The 16253-nt window shown below is 38.3% G+C and overlaps 1 protein-coding gene across 2 annotated transcripts in view; it reads right to left on the bottom strand.

Annotated features, from left to right (window-relative positions):
• Positions 1-16253, bottom strand: part of LOC106875497 (glycerophosphodiester phosphodiesterase 2) — a 158697-nt gene that overhangs the window by 130117 nt on the left and 12327 nt on the right. The window contains exon 1 of one of the 2 annotated variants that reach the window (XM_089352918.1): positions 2169-2569. The exons of the other annotated variant lie outside the window; for it this stretch is intronic. The gene's annotated coding sequence lies outside the window, so the exon portion shown is untranslated. Of the gene's footprint in view, positions 1-2168; positions 2570-16253 lie in introns of those variants that run through there. 2 annotated transcript variants of the gene reach the window in all.

Below are 16253 nucleotides of genomic sequence, written 5' to 3'. Positions count from 1 at the left end.
TACCAAATCCACGCCTGAGGCTATAATAGAAGACACTTTCCTAAGGTGCCACGTAGTGGGACTGAACCCGGAATCATGTGATTCTTACCACACAGCCACGCCTGTGTGTGTGCATATATATATATATATATATATATATATATATATATATATATATATATATATACATACACACACATTTTTTTTTTGCAGTAGCACATCATACAGATATGAAACTTTATTTCATATAAAAAAAAATAAGCATTATCATCTTTATTAGGTTTTAATAAAATAATAAGATATTTAGCAGAATTCAGTATAATCAATACCTTCAAATTTTTAATATTTTAAAGAAATGCATTCATCCATTCCTTTTATATATATATATATATATATATATATATATATATATATATATATATATATATATTCTGTAGCATTTTAAAGACATGTTTACATAGAACCAAACAGATTGAAACTAGAGAAATCTATGCTGAATTTCTTTTCTTGAACTCAACATTTTTTAATAAAAGAATTTTCGCACTTTTGCTTATGACTTATGCTTTAAACTACTGCTTCTTGATAATATTTTGCTAAGAAATTCTTGTTAAATTATATCTTATTACCATGGTTTCAGCAAAAAGCCAAAATATAGGTTGCAATATAAGTCTAGAATATAATTAGAATGAATTAGTCAACTAAGAAAACAGAAATGGTGTGTGTGTGTGTGTCAGAGAGAGAGAGAGAGAGTGTGTGTGTGTGTGTGTGTGTGTGTGTATACACACATACACGGGGTGGGAATGATCAAAAGTAAACATCTATTTTGAAAAATAGTAATTTATAAAATAAAGAAAATGAGTGTTTGTGTGAGTCGATAGATGGATAGAGAAAGAGGAAAGGATATAAGCATGACAGTATAGGTACTCAAATTAAATTAATTATTTTTATTTTACTTCTTAGTTTTATTAATTTCATGTTAAATGTATATTATCCTTCTTGACGTTTTATTTTCTGAATTACCCTTATTTGTCAAGTTCAGTTTGAAAGACCCTGTAATATATTTGAAAGAACGCGTTTGTCTGATAAAGGGCTTTCAGACAAATTGAGGGGTATTTGGAAGAGTGTCGTGCGATTAAAATAGAGAAAACAGACGGTAGAAATTAAGTGGAAAAAAATACCACCAGCTTCTAATTAAGGGTCCATGAAAATTCTAATTAAGACTCTATGCATATTGAGAAAGAATAAATCTAAGTAGTTCTACACAGAAATGCATAGTATAAAAAGATTAGTACATTAAAATACAAACATAGAAAATAAATCAGATCACAAAAAGGAATATTTCTGTTATAAAAGTTAATCTGGTATAATCATCACTCAAGGATGTATATTTTATTGAAATGTCTCATTGCTATTTATTGTTAATTAAAATAATTATGTTCCATACATAAGAGTAACTGAAGTTGCTCATTTATAATGAAACTCTGAGTGCTGTCAGTAAGGAAATGAATGACTATGATAATGTTGAAACAATCACGCGGTACAGCTACAACTGAATTCTATGATAACTTCGCTGTCGGCTTTCAGAAACGATATTATTTGTGCTTTCTCTAATACATTATTCTAGCCCTCTAAAAGCAGGAGGCTTCTTACTTGCTTTATAAATTATGTAAGAGTTTGCGGCAATTATTTCAAAATATAGAAATCTCAATAAAATTACAGAATAATCGCAGATATATAATGGAATGGAAAAAACGATGACATAGTGATGAGAAATGACAGCAATTGGTGTATACGTCTGGGTTTATATAGATTTTTGCAGCGAACAAACAACAGCTATAACAAAGATCAAAGAAAGAGATGACGCGAACACATCAAGAATGAATGAATGGTGATTGTAAAGTAAAAGGGAGAAATAAAAACGAATTTGGTTTCGTTCTATCTCAGATCAATGACATAAAATACAATATTGAATTTAAATATAAAATTAAAACAAAGATGACTAATAAATATGAATTATTTCATTATCATTAAGATAACAGAAGAGAGATGCGGCACGTTAAATCAGTGTTTACATTTCTGATTCAGTTTACACTTGCACTCATCTCCGAGTTAAAAAGAAAAGTCAGCCTAAAATAGACAAACATCGTTAAATGTAGAATGAAATTATGATATTAACAATTAATACTTACTCTGCAGCTGTTTAATATCACTGAGTAGAATCAAGAAAAAGTAATGTGAGAAGGTCAGCGGGTCAGTTAGACTTTAGTAATTTGTATAACCGAGAGAATATCGTAATTAAAATGTTACTACTACTCGAGTGATAGTGATGCGAAAACACAGGCAGCTAGGAACTCTGCTTAGATAGATATGCGAAGGTCTGCGAGAATGTTAAATTATTTGTGACAGTAAACTGCCCAAGCTAGCTGTGAAGCATGAATGACAAGCAGACAGCTTGAGAAATAGTAGTAGGCTAAGTCGAGAAGGAAATAAGCACATGGAAGTCCAAGACGGGTGAGAGATACTGACTCCTATTCAGGCACAATGGTCTCGTGCCTATGATCAATTTTCAAGTGTGGATATGTTTGACTGTATATCGAGAAAGATCGAAGACTTCCGGTAAAAACACATGGCTATTCGTAATCTTAGTCATCTTACTATTAAATCATTAACCGTGTGGATTTAATATATTTATTGTCAAAATCTAAGCCTCGGAGATTTAGCAACTTTTCTTTTTTTTTATTATTATTATGTTAATATTTTATTTTTTTAGCCGTGTGAAATTATAGCTCGTATGTATCTTTTAAGTCTCCAGACAGTTTTAATTTCGCTAACCCCCTCCCCAATAAAAAGTTCTTAAAGGGCACTACTACAAGGGTACCTTAACATTGATCAATTATCCATACTAACACATAATATAACATGGACAGTTCAATGACAAAAATTTCATATCTTGGGAATGACTTTGCAACTTTATTCGAATATCAGGAAAATGTTGTCCATGAATCATCAACAGGGAATGAAAAAATAAAATAATAAAAGCAACGCATTTATTGACTATGTGATGGCTACCAGTGTATGTGTGTGTGTATGTGTCCCCACTTCCACATACGATCATTTCTAATGGACTCCAATAAAAGGGATGTAATATTACCCCTTCAGAGCCTGAGAGAAACTTTTCAAAGCGAATTAGACTGTTCTCAGAGCCCCTCGAATGATTTTGGGTGAAAGTGTCCTTTCAAAATTCAAAGGGGCTGTGAACATTTGGGTTTTTGTCTTTTTTTAATGTTTAGAGCAGGTACCTGTCAGATATTTCTGGCCCCATCTTTTGATCTCTGTGTCATAGACCATTGAACAGACAGAACCCCACTCATATATCTTTGTTGAGAAATAGTCACTTTTTCTATATATCATATAATAATTATCTTTCCTTACCCAGCTCTTCGAAACGCCGGTGTTAAAACGGGGGTAGCTGATGAAGGAAAATGTTCTCTATGTGGCTTGTGTGTTTTCTTGTCTACGTTTTGTTTGCAATGTCCTGTACCCAGATATGCACCTATACATACAGGTGGATGTCGGTATGCACATACCTGTACGTATATATGCATATACTCATTTACTATTTGTTTATATATATATATATATATATATATATATATATATATTTGTTTTGCAAGATTTTTTATGTGAAATCGTGTGTTGAAACAGATGTTGTTGTACTTGGGGATGGTCATATTGCCAGTTTAGCCAATAAAAACACACGCACTGTATATTTGGTGTTAATTTTTTTTTTTTTTCAGCTTTATATTACATTAATCTTAATCTTAATCTTATTTCGGCCAGAGTTCTTTCGTCACACTTCTGTGACCTCATCAGTGGTCCTTTGTTTCCTTCTTTCTTATGTGTGTCTCACCTTGCTGGCTGATAGTTAGCAAGGTGAGACACACATAAGAAAGAAGGAAACAAAGGACCACTGATGAGGTCACAGAAGTGTGACGAAAGAACTCTGGCCGAAATAAGATTAAGATTAAGATTAATGTAATATAAAGCTGAAAAAAAAAAAAAATTAACACCAAATATACAGTGCGTGTGTTTTTATTGGCTAAACTGGCAATATGACCATCCCCAAGTACAACAATATATATATATATATATATATATATATATATATACACATACATACATACATACACTCACATTTAATCCATAGCTGTTAGTCCAACAAAATACATTTTGTTGGAATAATGATTATAGATTAAATGTTAATTCACTCTCGAACTTATCTTTGATTTCTTTATTTCAAGTGGCTGGATATAGCTTCATCTGGCAGTGTTGGCTATAGCCTAGTCACCCGTATTACGAACCAGGTGATACACGAAGGAGTCATACCCTATGACTGGTGTAGCAGCATCATAGTCAACTGCTACAAAGGTAAAGGGGACGCTTTAGATACAAATAATTACAGAGGCATCAAGCTGTTAGATCAGGTTATGAAAGTTACAGAGAGGGTCATAGCCCAACTAATTAGGGAGCGAATCAATTTAGATGAGATGCAGTTTGGGTTCGTGCCAGGTAAAAGCACTACTGATGCCTTATTTCTAGTGAGACAGTTGCAAGAGAAATACCTAGCCAAGGATAAACCTCTGTACCTGGCTTTCGTTGACATGGAGAAAGCCTTTGACAGGGTCCCCCGATCCCTTATCTGGTGGTCAATGAGGAAACTTGGGATAGAAGAATGGCTAGTGAGAGCTGTGCGAGCCATGTACAGAGATGCGGCCAGTAAGGTGAGGGTTGGAAATGAGTACAGCAATGAATTCCGGGTAGAGGTAGGGGTCCACCAAGGTTCCGTCCTCAGCCCCCTATTATTTACCATAGTCCTCCAGGCAATCACAGAGGAGTTCAAGACAGGTTGCCCCTGGGAGCTCCTCTATGCTGATGACCTTGCCCTAATTGCGGAGTCACTATCAGAACTAGAGGAGAAGTTTCAGGTGTGGAAGCAAGGTCTAGAATTGAAGGGCCTCAGAGTCAACCTAGCTAAAACCAAAATCCTAATAAGTAGGAAGGTAGATAAAACACAAACCCCTTCAGGTAGATGGCCCTGCTCAGTATGTAGAAAAGGAGTAGGTAGTAACTCTATAAGATGTACCCGGTGCAAGCTATGGACACATAAGAGGTGCAGCAACATCAAAGGCAGGTTAACTAGCAAGTTAGTTTTTGTTTGTGGCAGATGTTCAGGTGCAATAAAGACTGCAAACAAACAGGAAACAACCTCTATCTCATTCCAGGGTGAAAAACTAGAGGTAGTCGATAGCTTCCGCTATCTGGGCGACCAAGTTAGTAGTGGGGGTGGGTGCGCTGAAAGTGTAGCTGCTAGAATAAGAATAGCCTGGGCAAAGTTTAGAGAGCTCTTACCCCTGCTGGCGACAAAGGGACTCTCACTCAGAGTAAAAGGCAGACTGTATGACGCATGCGTACGAACAACCATGCTACATGGCAGTGAAACATGGGCTGTAACTGCTGAGGACATACGTAAGCTCGCAAGGAATGAAGCCAGTATGCTCCGTTGGATGTGTAATGTCAATGTGAATACCCGTCAGAGTGTAAGTATCTTGAGAGAAAAGCTGAACATTAGAAGCATCAGTTGTGGCGTGCAAGAGAGACGATTGCGCTGGTATGGACATGTGGTGAGAATGGAGGAGGATAGCTGCGTGAAAAAGTGCCACACCCTAACAGTTGAGGGAACCCGTGGAAGAGGTAGGCCCAGGAAGACCTGGGCTGAGGTGGTGAGGCAAGACCTTCGTACATTGGGCCTCACCGAGGCGATGACTACGGACCGAGACCTTTGGAAATGGGCTGTGCGTGAGAAGACCCGGCAAGCCAAGTAAGATCGTTGCCAGTGCCCCTGGACTGGTTCTTGTGCGGGTGGCACATGAGATGCACCATTTTGAGCGTGGCCGTTGCCAGTACCGCCTGACTGGCTCCTGTAGGATTTTCGAGCGAGATCGTTGCCAGTGCCCCTGGACTGGCTTGTGCGGGTGGCACATAAAAGACACCATTTCGAGCGTGGCCGTTTTCGTGCGGGTGACACGTAAAAGCACCCACTACACTCTCTGAGTGGTTGGCGTTAGGAAGGGCATCCAGCTGTAGAAACTCTGCCAAATCAGACTGGAGCCTGGTGTTGCCATCCGGTTTCACCAGTCCTCAGTCAAATCGTCCAACCCATGCTAGCATGGAAAGCGGACGTTAAACGATGATGATGATGATGATGATGAACTTCTCACTCCCTGGAGTACACGCACGCACGCACACACACATACACACACACATACACACACACACACACACGCGTGTGGGGGTGGGGGGAAGGAAGAACATCATCAATTATATCAACTTCAGTATTCAACTGTGACTTATTTTATCAATTCTGAAAGGATAAAAGGTAAGGTGGGCCAGACAGGATTTGAACTCAGAACATACACACACAGAGGTAACTAAATATTGCCAGTCATATTATTCAATGCTTCACTGATTCTGCTGCCCTCTAATGATTATGCTTACTAAATGAAAGAATGGGTGCAATTTGAATCAATGACTTTATTTTTTTCTAGTCATAAACCACATTACTAATAGAATTATCTTCTGTGAATGGATATTTATTGATGGTGTGGTGGAATTATTAGAGCTTTGATTAAAATAACTTGTACTTATTCCATTTCTGAGTTCACTCATAACAACACAAGAGCTTAATATATATTGGGTCATCCCATAATACAGTTTTTATACTTCTTTATTTTTCAAAATTAAGATAAAGTTTTTTTTAAATCATAATATACTCTCCTTCATTTTCTACAATGCTCTTCCATATAGACTTGCAAAGCCCCTCTACCACAATTCACTTGTCCGTAACGAAAAATACTCTTCTAGTACTGTTCTGACCTCGTCTACAGAATTCATAGTTTTTCCATCCAGATGATTTTGAAGACTGCAGAATAAATGATAATCAGATGGGCCAATGTCTGGCAAATATGATGGGTGGGGCATCGTTTCCTATTCAAATTACTCCAGCCTTTGAAATGTCATCCTTGCTGTATGTGGCCAAGCATTATCCTGTTGGAAGAACACCTTTTGTCTTGAAACCAAAGATGGTCCTTTTTCTTCTGGTGCTGACTTAAGCCATTCATGCTGCTCACAGTAGATCTCCCTTGTTATTGTTTGATTTGGGTTTAAATGTGGACTAAACCTTTCATATCCCACCAAACAGATAACAACACCCTATGTGGGTGAAGCCTGGGATGCTGGTATTTCTCCTTTTCCTACCCACTGTCTTCAGCTCTTGACATTCTTATAGAGAACCCATTTCTCATCACCAGTCACTATTCCGTCCAAAAAAGGTTGATTTGTGAGATGTGACAACAAAGAAGAGCAGATATTAGACTTAGAAAGTTTGGAAGGAACTCAATGATCCAATTTGCTGACTTTTCTGATGGCATGCAGGTGTCGATGAATGGTTGAATGACTGTTCCTGTTGGAGTAGTGGAATCAAACCAAGATCAAATTATAAGTGAGGGGAGCTTTACAACAAAGACTACTGAGCAACAAACCAAGTTTATGTATTGCAAATACCCAATAACAACTGAAACTAATGCAAAAACTGGAAAACAGGAATCTGAAACCAAAAGATAAGTGGAAGGCCTTTATCAGCAAAGGCAGAGTAATGGTCAATGGGATTGTTAAGGTGACTGGTGCTGATATCACATAAAATGTTTTCATGCTGATGTCATGTAAAAAGTACTGGTGCACTCTGTAAAGTGGTTTGCATAAGAAAAGGTATCCAGCTGTAGAAAACCAGCCAAAAACAGACTATGGGACCAGTCTGGAAAACAACATATGATGATGATGATGATGACAAACTGAAACTAATACAAAAACAGGAGAACAGGAAACCAAAACAAAAGGATAAGAGGTAGGCCTTTATCAGTAAAGGGAGAACAATGGTTGATGGGATTGATAAATACCAAGAGCATAATGCAGTATGCGTAAGAGCACAAATTAAGTTGGTATGTTTACACTGTTCTATGTTGGATAAAGAAAAGTAGTATGTGCTACCGTAATTACCAGGTGCTGATTAATGAAAACTTGAAATTAAGTAATTTGATCACAGATTAATCTGTAATTACTATACACATGTACATGTCTTTAAGGTTAACATGAATATATATTCATATAAACTTACATCCACATAAATATCTGTACAAAAACACACACATATACATTTATTTATATATATACATATATATATACACACACACAGATATATATACAGATACATTGCAACTATTCATCATCATTTAACAGTCATTTTCCATGCTGGCATGGGCTGGACTGTTCAACAGGAGCTTGCAGGCAGAGAGCTGCTCCAGGCTCCAATCATCTGTTTTGGCATTGTTTCCAAGGTCGGATGCCCTTCCTAACACCAACCACCTTACAGAATATACTAGTGCTTTTACATGGCACCAGTATGGGTGCTTTCCTACATGGAACCAGCACAGGTGCTCCTTAGACGGAATGTTACAGGTGTTCTTTGCATGGTACCAACATGGGTGCTTTCTGCATGGACCTGGCACAGGTGCTTTTTACATGGCACCAGTATACATGGGGTCACCAAGTGGCTTACAAGACAAGGATGTCTCAGCTGAGACAGGGAGATGAACTGAGAGAACTAAAATGAGGAAACTAGTTTGAATATATCAGTGTTTAATATACATGTGAGTGTATGTGTGAGTGCGTGTGTGTGTGTGTGATCATCATTGTTTTAACATCTACATTTCCATACTTGCATGGGTCAGATGGAGTTCATCAAAGCAGATTTTCTATAGCAGGATGTCTGTTTTGATGCTAACCCTCACCTGTTTCTAAGTAAGGTAAAATTTCTCCATGGCTGGATATGTTTTCATAGAAGGCTGGAAATGAACACCACTGCTTGTAAGACAGTGACATTCCTTTTTTACTCCTTGTGCTGATACTGCATGATGTCAACAGAAACACATGCACCCACCCACAAACATACATATGCATACATACATGTGTGTGTGAATGTGATATATATTTGAAACTGAAACTTTACATATCACAACTCTGAGCTTCATGTCTTTAATACTCTAGAGCAGTGCTTCTCAAACTGTCTGATGTGGCATACTGGCAGTTTTTTTTTTCCAATGTTCCAGGGACCGGTAATATTTCTTAGCGATGTTAATTTATACCGGAAACAATATATATAATGAATATAATAAAAGTTGACAATTCTTTTTATCTTATATTTATTTTGCAAACAAATAATACAATATTACATAAGCATTTTTTAAGCATTTTATAATGTTTCTTTCCATTCTGGAAACTCGCAGCATACCAGCAGCTGATGGCTCGCAGACCAGTGCCAGTCCGTGGACCACCGCTTTGAGTAGCACTGCTCTAGAGATAATAAATACATAAAACATAAGATCGTATATTTGTAAGAACTTGTTTTATTTCTATTTGGAATCTGGAGCAGCACCTGGCCTTACCAGTTCTTGTCAAACCAGCCAACCCATGCCAGCATGGAAAACAGACATTAAATGACGATGACGACCACGACAACAATGACTGAAACAAAGAGATTTGATTTGTAAAATTGTGTTTATTTGTTTTTTTTCCTTCAGCTTCAAATAAATGTCTTTCTGTTTCACTGCTTTATTGTATTGATTTTTGTTTTGTTTTTCTGTTTTTGTGTGGTTTCTTAATCACACAGATATGCTTGCACCAATAATAGTATGACTTGATCTCTCACTGGGTAATCAGTAGTCTAAAGTAGTTAAATCATTTAAACAGATTTAACCAAATAAAGAGATCGTCTGTAAATGAAGTATTCTTAATATTCAAGTGAAAGTTATAGTTATTTGAATTACAGCCAGTGAAACTTATACTTATTTTACCAGCCCCAAGAGGATAAAAAGCAATGTCAATGCCTCTAGAATTTGAATATGAATGGAAAGAGACAGAACTAAATATTCTTAGATATTTAGTCTAGTGCGCTATATTTATACCACTCAACTACCCCTCATCAGTACAAAATATATATAATAATGTCCTTAAAACATAGCAATGAGCATCATAGAAATATTAAAAAAAAATCAAATAACAAGTATAACAGCCAAAAAGAGGAAGCTGTTGAGAAATGTGGTACTTAGATTTCCTTCAAATATTAGAAAACTGAAGTGTTACGAAGCTCATAATGAGTTGTTGTTAATGTTGACTGAGAAGGGCATTCATTGATAACTTCCCTCTCCTCAAGCTAACATGGACAGAGTGGGAGGACAGCAGAAAGAAACAGTCTTGTCCAATGTTCACACACCATTATATATGATATTTTCTTTCAATTTTATTCTCACTTCATATAGAAACCAATTATGGTGAATAGTCAACTTGTACAAACACATTTACAGTGTTTATTCTATTTAGATGATACCAGAGAGTGTAAAGAACTAATTTAGCTGTTGGGAGTTGAATTACTCAGACCAACTTCAAGAGATGTTAATTTTTTTTTTTTTTTTCTTTGATTTCTTTACTAACATAAAGTATCATTGGATTGATTTCATGCACAAGCTTCAAATTTATAGGAGGAACATTATATGTTGTAATATTCATGTCTTAAACACATTAGTAAGTTAAGCTAAAAGTTTTGCAACTAAATTGAAACTTAATGTAATCATTTTAGCAATTAAATATAGGGATTTCTTTTTATCTCAGCATAACACTAATTTCTGAAAGGATAAGGGCATAATTAATTAGATTAATGAAAATATATATTTCAATTACTTTATCAAACCATCCATGAGAGGTGAAAAGCAAAATTGATCCTAGGTTCATTTGAATCCAGAATGTAAAACGATAAAAGTAAATATGGTCAAGCTATTTCTACTATTTTGCCTAATTCACTGCCCTAAATTTATTGTTTTTTACTCAGATACAAGACATATATTTATTGATTAAACAAGATGTTATGATATTCATGCTTTTCCAGAAAGATTATTAGTAAAAGTAAAGTGAAATAGGAGAAAAACAACTAGTTTTAAATCTCTGATTGAGATCTATGTAGTAACAATACTGAATAGTAAAGTTTATTTGCCAACATAACATGGCAGTCCTGAATAGGACTATGTTACTACTTTTGAACCCCTAGGAAAACATCTTTTCAAGTCGGTTTATTAACACATGATCTGTGTCCGAGACATATTGTAAGGGGCCTACTACTCCCTTCTAGTCATTGGCAGTACCAACAGACCGATGGTTTCTGGATAATTTCCCTTATTTGGGAAGCTTTACCAAAATGAAATAACTTCAACCAAAATCAGAATTCACTTGCAGTCTAGCTCCCTTGCTATTTACTCCTAGTCTTATGGAACTCAAAGTATTGTTGAATTCATTATTGAAACGGATAATTCTTTCAGGCATCAACAATCATGAATTTCCATACCGAGATCTGAACATTCACAGTTTTCCTTTCAAAACAAACACCCATGGGTTCCTGTTACCTTCTGTTAGTTTATTTACAGTTAACACAGCTAATTGCCTGTTTTCTTGAGCATATCCCTCAAGCATAAGGCTATGTAATCATTAAGCAGAGGGATTGATCCACATGACATGAATGTGTGCCCACACTCTAGTGGGCCCAAACAACACGTGTCTAGGGGCCAGCTCTCTTCCAAGTCGTATATACCTAGACAGAGGATTAGCTTCTGCTATTTGGTCCATTAATTGAAGCTCTTGGCAGGTACTATAACCTCAGTCCAGAGCAAACCTGAGAGAAGTGATAATTAAGGAGTAACTTCACACTCTCCAAAATAGCTTAACTCCTGGAATGGAGCCTCACAACCAAATTCAGTTTGCCTTGCCCAGGACTATACTTAAACATCTGCTTTCAAAGTTTGATTTAGTCCAAAGAAGAAATTGATTTAAAGTGTAAATAAAAAATGCAAAAAAACTTCTCAAAATTCTTTTTCTTAACATAATCAAACTCATAAAGGACTGTTAGCATTCTCTGCCCATGATGCCTCACAGTATAATCAGATTGATGAAATAGATGTTCTCCCTAGCTCCACAAACACGCTTGCCTGAAGAGGTGTAATAAGACCAAAACAAGTTCAGAATTGATACCATAATTACCAAAGATCATATTCAACCCCCTCTGCATATCTTTGTTAAATTTTTAGCTAATTCAAATTTCAATTCTCTCCTTTGTTCTTTTGCAATGAATTCTAATTAATGTTGAAGACTTTTCTTCTTCTTATGCATATAATTTCAAATGATTAAAATTTTCTTTTTGGCTCACTAAATTACGTTAACCTGCACTTAACTATTTTGAACATTAATTAAGCTAGTGTTGACATATCTAATGCAAGAGCATCAAGTAGCTAATTAGAAATAAATTTGTAGTGAGGAAAAGCGAATATTAGTCATTGACTGATGTTTAAGGTTCCATTTCTGTTATCGTTTATTCCATTCAAATGCACAGACACTGTCAAAATTATCTGTATATGTGTGCCATTTACATTTAATGCATGCATGCATGCGTATGTGTGTATGTATGTGTGTGTGTGTGTAATTGAGGATTTAATGGGGTTTTTTTCTTTTTTTATTATTGTATTCTCTAAGTCTACAAACACTACTTGTTCACTGAGCAACATAACTGACGTCACAGATAATATATGTGAGCCACATTAAGCCTATGTAAAATACATTGCTCTACCAATAAATTGCTTCCAATGTAAATTCTGATCATCTTCTTTCTATTCCTTTTCCTTTTCTAAATGTAACCATTCTGTCACTAATTACAATGTACTGCTACAAAAAGTATATTTCCATATATACAATCCTTAAGCCTGTAACCTATTACATTGGAAGATCGTAAAAGTTATTTCATGTCTGGCTTAAAGAAATCTCATTCTAATGGAAATATGACCCCCGTCCCCACCCCCACCAATGTATTTACTTTCCCTCATCTCTCCCTGTCACTTTTACTGTGTTATTTCACTGACCTCAAAATTAGCTACTTGCACTGTCTTTCCTTTTCTTCCTTCCCAAGACTACAATGCCATAGGAAGTCACTTCCAGTCCAAGTGTTCCTTTTAGGTTTTGACAGGTAGTATTTAAGTTTAGCAATGATTTTTCTAAAATTGGAACACGATGACAATGGAATTGTAGAAGGTGATGAAAATGTATGCCATTAGTAATATAAGCAATGAATCAATTTTACCAGGGTATCATCCTTTTAGGGCTGATAAAATAAGTACTAATTGAGCACTGGGGTTGATGTAATTGACTTAACTACTCTTGGGTAAGAGCATAAAATCAGCACCCTTCTGCCAAGCCATGTCTAGCCGGTGTGTAGAGAAGGCTCATCAAACCAGTATGATCTCAAGCTCAAATTCATGGCCACCACATTAGACTGTGGTTGGTGGAGAGAACATGCTGAGGTCCTCGTCTTGAAGTGAACTGAATATGAGCAGTCCAATCCAATCCAAACCTAAGTCAAGTCTTGGATACTTGCAATAACATTTGCAATAATCTCCTTCAGCTACCCTGAGCAGCAAACTACATTTTGAGTACTTATTCACTTGAATGTAGATTTTTTACACTTTATTGCTAATGTTTTTTGGGGTTTTTTTCAAAATACAACATAGTCTTTGGATTTTCATAAACAAAGAATTAAAAAATATTTTTCAAACAAGATAAAAGTCTTCAAAAAAAAAAGGGGAATCTAAACTCAATACATTATACATCATCATTAAATGTCTACCATTTCATGCTTGCATGGGTCAGATGGAATTTTGTTGAGGCAGATTTTCTACAGACATGTTTTTCCATGGAAGATTGGAAACAAACAACATTGCATATACTGGGATCAATTTGGTCGACTAGAATTCTTCAAAGCAGTGCCCCAGCATGGCCACAGACTAGTGACTAAAACAAGTAAAAGAATAAAAGAGTATAAAAGCATTTTTATTTTTGTGTGTGTCTGTGAGAGAGAGAGAGAGAGAGAGAATGAGAAGAGTAGCTTGCAGTCTACCCCTCATTTTGGATAATTGCTATTTCCGAGGTTCCGCTAGCTATGAAACATATGTAGCCTGGATTTTATCGACTCTATTCCCTAATTTTGGGATATATATATATATGGGAGAATATACAAAAAATAACAACAGACGAGGACAGGTGGTGTAAATAACAAAAGTATATATTAGTATGACGCTCGGGAATACGGAAAGTCTTTGACGTTTCGAGCTACGCTCTTCAACAGAAAGAATACGGAGACAAGGAGAAAAACACGGAGAAAAAAAATTGAATAGTGTTCAGTCAACGGTCAATCATAATAATGGCCGATCATAACAATGACTGACCGGAAGTTAGAAATTCTTATTTCAGGAGAGCTAAGAAAGGGGGAGATAACAAACGGTGATCGGGAACGAGGGGCTGTGTGTGGGAGGTAGACTGCTGGTGATCTTGACGTATGTAGTGTGAAAATGGGGGAAGGGAGAAAGGGAGAAAGTAGTTGGTCAGTTGTAGTGTGTGCGTGGTGTGATGCGAGGGTATTGGTGTGGTGTGCGTGGTGTGATGCAAGGGTATTGGTGTGGTGTGATGTGAGGGTGTTGGGAGGTGGGGAAGGCATGGGTGGAGTGTGGGGTAGAGGTAGGGGTATGTGGGTAGGGTGGGGTATGTGGGTAGGGGTGGGTGGTGGGTGTAAGGAATTGGATGGGGTGGAGTGGGAAGGTAGAGTAGGAGTGTGTTGGGGTGTGGTGGGATGAGCTTATGAGGGGGTGTTGACGAGGAGGGAGAAGGGGAAGGTGGATGTAAGAGAGGGGGAAGATGGGTATGGGAGGGGAGAGGAAGAGAGGAGAGAGGGTGGGTATAAGAGAGGGAAGGGGGATTGAGAGAGGGGGAAGGTGGGTATGGGGGAGAAAGAGGGGAAGGTGGGTATGGGGGGAGAAAGAGAGGAAGAGAAAGAGAGGAAGAGAAAGAGAGTGAGAGAGAGGGAAGAGGGGTATGGGGGGGAAGAAGAAAGGAAGAGAAAGAGAGTGAGAGAGAGGGGAAGAGAGTGAGAGAGTAAGGGTGAGAGAGTAAGAGTGTAGAGAGTAGGAGAGTAAGAGTGTAGAGAGTAAGAGTGAGAGAGGGGGGAGTACGGGAGAGGGGGGAGGGGGGAGTACGAGAGAAGAGAGTGAGAGAGAGTAAGAGAGAGGAGAGAAAGAGTAGGGGTGAAGAGAAGTGGGAGTGGAGAGAAGTATGAAGAGAGGTACAAAGAAGTAGGAGTCGGAGCAGGAGGTGGGGGAGGGGAGAGATGGGTGGTAGGAGGGAGGGTGGGGGAGAGAGACAGGAGGAGGGGGTTAGATGAAGAGTGGAGGGGAGTTGAGCCCATGTGGCGCAAAGGAGCGAAGATAGAAGATTAATCCCTGTTCACGGCGCAAACGGGAGTCCGGATGGCCCCTGTGCATGGACAATCCAAACACAGACAGGTGTTGCCGCAAGGAGTGGCCGGCAGAACGGAAGTGGCGTGACACCGGGGTGTCATTGCCGACGTTGATATCTCGGAGGTGTTCCGCGAATCGGTCGGCCAGGCGCCGCCCCGTTTGTCCGATGTACAGGGATTGGCAGAGAGAGCAGGAGAGGCAATATATGATGTTGGTAGACGTGCAGGTGAAGGAGTCGGTGATGCGATAGGGTCGGTGATGGGTGCTGGTGAGGAGGGTGGTGTTGGAGAGGTAAGGGCAAGTGCGGCAGCGTGGACGGGAGCAGGGGAAAGAGCCAGGTTGGGAGGTTGGGTTGGGGAAGAAGCTGTGGACCAAGAGGTCCCGTAGGTTGTGGGCTCGTTTGAAGGAGGGGAGGGGTCGATTAGGGAAGATGTGGGAGGTGGAGGGGTCGGACTGGAGGCGCCGAAAAGCTCGGAGAATGGAGCGTTGGAGGGGTAGGGTGGTGGGATGGTAGGTGAGGGGAAAAGGGAGGCGGGAAACGGCAGGGCGGGTTCGGGGGGAGAGAGCAGATGCACGGTCCACAGAAGTGCTCTGGCAAGGGCGGTGTGGATGGTGGTGGGTGGATATCCACGCAGGCTAAAGTGGTGAGCCATGAGTTGAGACTGAGTCTCAAAGTCATGGCTGTCGCTACAAAGTCTGCGTAGACGGAGGAATTGGGAATAGGGGATGGAAAGTTTTGTGTGTCTAGGGTGGGAGGAGGAGAAGTTGAGATAGGAGTGTGAG

This window comes from Octopus bimaculoides, chromosome 5, assembly GCF_046866305.1.
Source record: "Octopus bimaculoides isolate indiv1 chromosome 5, ASM4686630v1, whole genome shotgun sequence".
Lineage (NCBI taxonomy): Eukaryota > Metazoa > Mollusca > Cephalopoda > Octopoda > Octopodidae > Octopus > Octopus bimaculoides.
This window is presented reverse-complemented; position numbering and strand designations above follow the sequence as displayed.